Here is a 7,221-nt window from a genome sequence, read left to right as displayed (position 1 = left end):
TGTGTGACTATACCACTTATTATTATCCATCCATCAGTTGGTGGGTTATTTGGATTATTTCTACTCTTTGACTATTATGAAGAATACCACTGTGATCTTTCACATACAACATATTTTGGCGGACATGTGTTTTCTTGGGTGTAGGAATGGAATTGTTGGGTCATAGGATGACTTGAGGACTTCCCAGATGACACAGTGGTAAAGAACCCATCTGCCGATGCCAGAGATGCAAGTTCAACCCCTGGGTTGGGAAGATCCCCTGGAGTAGGAAATGGTAACCCACTCTAGTATTCTTGCCTGGGAAATTTCAAGGAGAGAGGAGCTTGGTGGGCTACAGTCCACAGAGTCACAAAGAGTCAGACATGACTGAGCATGCACACATGCAGGGTGACAGTATGTTTACCTTTCGAGGAGTTTCCGGGTTGTTTTCCAAACTGTACTATTTTACATTCCTAATAGCAGTGTATGAGGGTTCTAATTTCTCCACTTCCTTTCCAGTGCTTGTTCTTCACGAGTTCGTGTCATCCTTGCACAGGGGCAATGCTAATCTTCCCTGTAACATTCCAATTGTAGTATATGTGCCACCCAAGCAAGAACTTACCCGTCTTTTTATTATACATACATGAAGTGATATCCAATTATGGTTTTGGTTTACCATTTGTATACCTTTTTTGGAGACATGTCTGTTCAGATCCTTTCTGATTTTTTTAATTAGTTTGTCTTTTTATGTTTGAGTTCTGAGAGTCCTTTATATACTCTAGATGCAAGTCCCTTATTAGATATATGATTTGCAAATATTTTCTCCCATTCAGTGTGTCTTTCCACCTTCTTGATTACATTCCTTGCAGGACAAAAGTGTTAGTTTTGATAAAGTCAAATTAGTCCATTTTTTATTTTGTTTCTTATACTTTTGTTTTTATATTTTAAAAAACCATTGCCAAATTCCAGGTAACAGATCTATGCCCATGCTTTCTTCTAAGAGTGCTATATTTTTAGCTCTTACATTTAGGTCTGTGATGCGCTTTTACTTAATTTTTGTATAGGATGTGAGGTATAGGTCCAACTTTATTTTTCTTTTTGCATGCAGATATTCAGTTTCCCCAGTATCATTTATTGAAAAGGTTATTCTTTCCCCGTTTAATTTTTTTGGTGCATTTGTCAAAAGTCAATTGACTATAAACCCTGGACTCTTAGGTCTACCACACTGATCTATATGTGTGTCCTTATGCCAGTGTCACACTGTCTTGATTACTGTAGTTCTACAGCGAGTTTTGAAGTTGGGAAGTTTAAGTCCTCCAACTTACAACTTTGTTCTTTTCCAAGATTATTTTGACTCTTTCAGTTTCCTTGAATCCCCATATGAACTTTAGATCAGCTTGTCAATTTTTGCAAAGAAACCAAGTATGAGATTGACAAGAACTACAGTGAATTAGATCAATTGAGGGAGAAGAATTCAAGAATTCAATCTGTAGATCAATTGTAAGAAGACACATGCGCATAAAATGTCCTTCTATTTATTTTAATTCTCATTAACCATTTTCAACGTTTTAAAGGTTATTGAGTGTGAGTGTCACACTTTTGTAAAACTTATCCTAAGTATTTTATTCTTTTTAAGCTTTGTAAAAAACTTTCCAAATTTCATTTTAAGATTACTCATTGCTAGTGTACAGAACTAGAATTAATCATTTTAAATTGAGGGACATAGATGTATAATGTTATATATTAGTTCATGTGTACAACATGGTGACTCAAAATTTTCATAGATTATACTCCACTTAATTTTATTATAAAAATATTGGCTATACTCCCTGTGGGGTACAATATATCCTTACAGTTCATTTTATACATAGTAGTTTGTACTTATTAATCACCTGCACCCATCTATAATTGATTTTTGTGTATTAATATTATAACCTATAATCTTTCTGAACTTACAAATTCTACTAGTTTTTAGTGGATTGCTTAGGATTTTCTAAATACAAAATCATGACATCTGTGAATAGAAACAGTTTTACTTCTTGTTTTCCAATCTTGAAGACTTTCATTTTACTTTCTTGGTTAAATGCACTGACTAGAATCTCTAGCACAATGTAGACTAGAAGTAATGAGAACGAACATCTTTGTCTTGTTCCTGACTTTAGGGGGAAAGTTTTCAGTCTTTCATCAGTAAGTGTGATATTAGCTGTGGACTTTTCTTTGATACTCTTTATTGGATTGCGAAAGTTCCCCTCTATTCCTAATTTTTAAAGTGACTTTATCATGAAAGGGTATTGGATTATTTCAAATAGGTTTGCTGCATCTATTCAGCTATCCCTGGGTTGGGAAGATCACCTGGAGAAGGGAATGGCAATCCACTCCAGTATTCTTCCCTGGAAAATTCCATGGACAGAGGATCCTGGTGGGCTACAGTCCATGGGGTCACAAAGAGTCAGAAATGACTGAGTGACTAACACTTTCACTTTTCACTATTCAGATGATAATGTGAGATTTTGTCCTTTATTATTACATATTGGGCTTCCCAGGTGGCTCAGTGGTAAAGAATTCATCTGCCAATGCAGGAGATGTGGGTTCGATCCCTGGGCCAAAAAGATCCCCTGGAGGAGGAAATGGTTACTCACTCCAGTAGTCTTGCCTAGAAAATCCCATGGACAGAGGAGCCTGGCGGACTCCCATGAGATCACAAATAGTCAGATACAACTGAGTATAGAGCACATACACACACACACATTACATAGATTTTCAGATGTAAAAACCAACTTAGCGTTAATTCCACTTGGTCATGGTGTATATATATATAATTCTTTTAATATGTTCCCATATTTAGCTGGCTATATTTTGTTGAGGATTGTATCTATATTCATAAAAATATTGGTTCATAGTTTTCCTTTCTTGTGATGTCCTTGTCTGGATTTTGTATCAGCATAAAAGTGGTCCCATAAAATGAGTTGAAATTGTTCACTTCTCTTCTGTTTTTTGGAAAAATTCATGGAGAAGTGGTATTCATTCTTTAAATGTTTTATTAAATTAACCAGTAAAACTGCCCAGGCCTAGACTTTTCTTTGTGCATAGTTTTTTGGCTAAATTACTTTTTGTTACAGGTCTGTTCAGATTTTGTATTTTTTCTAGAGTCAGTTTCGGCAGTTTGTGTCTTTGTAGATATTGGTCTATTAAATCTAATTAATCCAATTTATTGGCATAAAATTGTCCATATTACTTGTTTAATCCTTTGTTATTTCTGTAAAGTTGGTAGTGATGTCCACTTTCACTTCTAATTTTAATAGGTTGAGTCCTCTCTTTTTTTGGTTTTTCAGTCTAGGCGACATAGACCCCTTGGTTGCTTAGCACTGGCTGTCACAGTGGCAGAATTTAACCCATGCAATTGAAACACTATAACCACTCAGCTTGGGCACTGATAGTTGCATTTGGCTTGGCAATCTTGCCCCAGGAATTCTGATGATACTGTCAATGACCAAATTAAACTGGAATTACAGTAATTTGGTCTTATTAATATGGTGAACATACATTGTTCAGAAGCTTTGGTGAGCTCCATGGTTCCTAAACTTTGTTCCAAATCACTTCAGAGTACCACAAAAAATTCACAAGAGCCCTGCAAGATATTTTAAAATTTCTATGGAAACATAGCAGTATTTCTTAGACAAATGATTACTAACAAGTTGTGTGGATATAAATATTTAATAAATAAGATGGTTAAGACATTTTTTGGCTTTAAATACTATGAAAAAATAATCAAATCACTGTGACCTGAGAAAATTTTGCAACCTCTGGATTATTTATTTTTGTTTTTCCCCACAGCTTTATTAAGGATAACTGTATTGGTTTTATTAAACTTTTTGAAATATTAAAGAGAGTTCCAAGAAACTTTCTAACCTCATTAGCTGCAAGTTGGTAACTGATAGATGAAGATGTCTCCAAAATCACATGAATAGGACAGAACTGTGTATTATTTGTAAGTACATGCTCCACGGTGATATCATTATGGTGATATAATACCTCCTGCTCTTGCTCACATTTCCCAAAGATATTTTTCTAGAGGTAGGGAAGGAGCAAAAGAGGCAATTAACTTATTGTGTTGCATTTGGGGAACACTTCATCTATTATACAAAAATTGATTTAGCATATACTGTGTGCCAGACATGGTGAACAAAACAAAGAAGCCCTGACTAATATTCTAAAATCTAAAAGCTTAATGTAATAAGAGGGAGGTATGGTGCTTTAAAAAAGATGGTCAGGAAAGGGGTCAGATATGGGACACTTAGCAAATATCTGAATGAAGAGACAGAGAGCAATACAGATAATTGGAGAGAGTTCCAGGGTTTCCCAGGTGGCTCAGTGGTAAAGAATTCACTGGCCAGTGCAGGAAATGCAAGAGATGCTGGTTTGATCCCTGAGTTGGGAAGATCCCCTAGAGGAGGAAACAGCAACCCACTCCAGTATTCTTGCCTGGAGAATCCAATGGACAGAGGAGTTTGGTGGGCTACAGTTCAAGGGGTCACAAAAATTCAGACGCAACTGAGCACAGAGCATCAGGCAGAGGATTCCAGCAGGTGCAAAGTCAGAGCATGTTTGGCATTCTAGGTAGGAGTTTATACCATCTAGCCTTTGTCTCTGGGTAAGTATGTTCCTAGCCTTCTCCCACCCAAGGAGTGCAGTGCACAGAACATCTCACAGTGTCCTACCCTTGCTAACCTCCTGTACTTCCTTCCTTCCTTTCTCCCTTCCTTCCTTCCCTCCCCCTGTTTTTTCTTCTTTCTTCCACCAAATGCTTACTGAAAGTCTACTGTACACCATCCATTATTCTTGGTACTTAGGGTCCAGCAGTAAATAAAACAGACATGGCCCCAACTTGCTTGAAATTTACAGACTAGCAAACTAGGGTCATTTGTAAGCAAACAAACAAACAAAAAATCCCAAGTGTGGTAAGTATTAAACACTTTTTCAGTGAACCTGGCCCAAATTAAGAGATAAATATTTGACCAATGAATCAGTGTTTGAATGAATGAACAAATGAAGAGATGAATTGATCGACATTTAAGGTGTTATTACTCTGAGATTTTTAACATAGCAGGATAATTAGAATTTTTTGTCTGATTCTCATTTTCTATTCCTATATTGCTATAAGTGAAAAATGTTGAGTAAGAACTCAACTAAACCTGTCAGTCAAAAAAACTTCATAAGAAAATCAATTAACTAGCTCAAAATCATTTCTGTACTTTCAGAAAAAAAGAAAGCAGCTGCCTGATGATATTTTTAATTGAATTCAGAAGCTATTACCTATGAGAACCTTTAATTTATTCTTACCCAGTCAATCGAAAACAATTTAAGCAAAGCAGAATCTGTTTTCTTTTAAGTTGCAACTGAGCTGAGAGCTGCCATGCCAGCTTTCACCCAGTGTGAATTTCAGGAACTGAATGATAAACACCAGTAAATGAAACCTTTTCCTATAATGCCAGCAGGACTGCTTTAACCAAGGTTAGGCTACTAGGCAACAATCTAAGAAAACCAATATTCTGTTGCTAATTACCCATCTAAAAGGCCAGAGAGGAAATTATAGAAAGAAGCAATCTTCTTAATAATTCCCCAATTACCCCACCCTGAATCATCTCTTACTCATGAAAGGGTGAATATGGTAGTTTCAGAGAATCTCAGCTCTCATTAAAATGAGAATTAGAGGGATTGCCTCCCTGAAAGAAATGGGCTTAACAGTTCTATGCAAAGGCCTTACTCTCCGTGTGAAAGTTAACTTTCCGTATGAAAGTTAGTCACTCAGTTGTGTTCGACTCTTCGTGACCCCATGCATGGACTGTAGTCTGCCAGGCTACTCTATCCATGGGATTTTCCAAGCACGAATACTGGAATGGGTAGCCATTCCCTTTTCCAGGGGATCTTCCTGACCCAGGGATTGAACCTGGGTCTCGTCATTGCAGGCAAATTCTTTACCATCTGAGCCACCAGGGAAGCCCTACTTCCATGTAGTATTTACAAATGCTGTGGGTGAGAGTGACAGAGAGGGAAGGCTTCTGGAGGCTGAAGTGGCAGGAGCTACAAAGCTCAAATTGATGTCAATACTGTCAGTCACATTGCAATCTGGCCTCTACTGGTTCATCTGTTTGTTCATTACATATGAACAAGACAGAAACGCTTATAGTCGAACAAGGGAGTCATGTGAGAAATTGGTACACAAATAAACAAAGATGGTCAAATATAACTTTGCCTTGAAGAAAATTTCCAAGGTGATGTGACAGAGAGTAACTTTAGAAGACTTGTTTAATAAAGTGGTTAAGAAAGGCCTTCAGGCTATTTTTCTAAGAGTTTTATGTATTATACGTGTTCTCTGTGTTCTTTTTAAATAGGACCTAACCACGCTTCTGTCACATTAGCTAATGTAGACACCCAACAAGTGGTTCTTTTCCAGCCAACTCATCATGAGCTTGTGGAAGGGAAGGGAATGGGAGTAGGTCTTAACACAATGACTGGAATTAGCCAATATAAGATACAGGGGGAAAAGTCGCTTCCTCCTTTATGACCATGGCTAGGCAAAAAAAGTCCTCAGAATTACTAAAAAACCAAGAACATTAAAGAAAAAAAAATTTTAAGTTGGATTTTTTAAAAAAAATTCAAAGCTTTTGTTTTCAGAAGTACATCTTTTAGGAAATTAAAAAGCAGACCACAGACTGGGAGAAAATATCTAATATATACCAAAAATATTATGTGTGTGCATACTCAATATATATATATGTATAAATACATATTGTTGTTTAGTCTCTTGGTCATGTCCAACTCTTTGCAACTCCATAGACTATAGCCCTGCCAGGCTCCTCTGTTCATGGGATTCTTCAGGCAAGAATACTGGAGTGGGTTGCCATTCTCTTTTCCAGGGGATCTTCTGGACCCAGAGATCGAATCCACACCTCTTGCCCTGGCAGGTGGATTCTTTAGTACTGAAGCTCCTATAAATACATATATGTGTGTGCACATATAACATGTAGGACGTGTGTGTTTCATATGTCATATATATCTGGAAAAGGACACATAAGGAACATATAATGAACTCTTAAATATCAATAATTAGAAGATAACTCAAATTTTAATTGGACAAAAGATTGAAACAGGTACTTCACAAAAAATGATAGAAAATGGCCTATAGCACTCAAAAAGATGTGCAACACCATTAGTCATCAGAGAATTACAAATTAAAACCAC

The 7,221-nt window shown here is 36.7% G+C and overlaps 1 non-coding gene across 1 annotated transcript; it reads right to left on the bottom strand.

The window, feature by feature from the left end:
• Positions 1-492: 492 nt before the first annotated feature.
• On the bottom strand, positions 493-597 carry LOC145524915 (U6 spliceosomal RNA). Its single transcript, XR_014067947.1, has one exon. It is a non-coding gene; the product is annotated as a U6 spliceosomal RNA (small nuclear RNA).
• Positions 598-7,221: the final 6,624 nt, after the last annotated feature.

This window comes from Giraffa tippelskirchi, chromosome 10 (genome assembly GCF_054371585.1).
Source record: "Giraffa tippelskirchi isolate mGirTip1 chromosome 10, T2T-mGirTip1v1.2.pri, whole genome shotgun sequence".
Classification (NCBI taxonomy): Eukaryota; Metazoa; Chordata; class Mammalia; order Artiodactyla; family Giraffidae; genus Giraffa; species Giraffa tippelskirchi.
The sequence above is the reverse complement of the archived record's forward strand: the minus strand, read 5'-3'. Positions and strand labels throughout refer to the sequence as shown.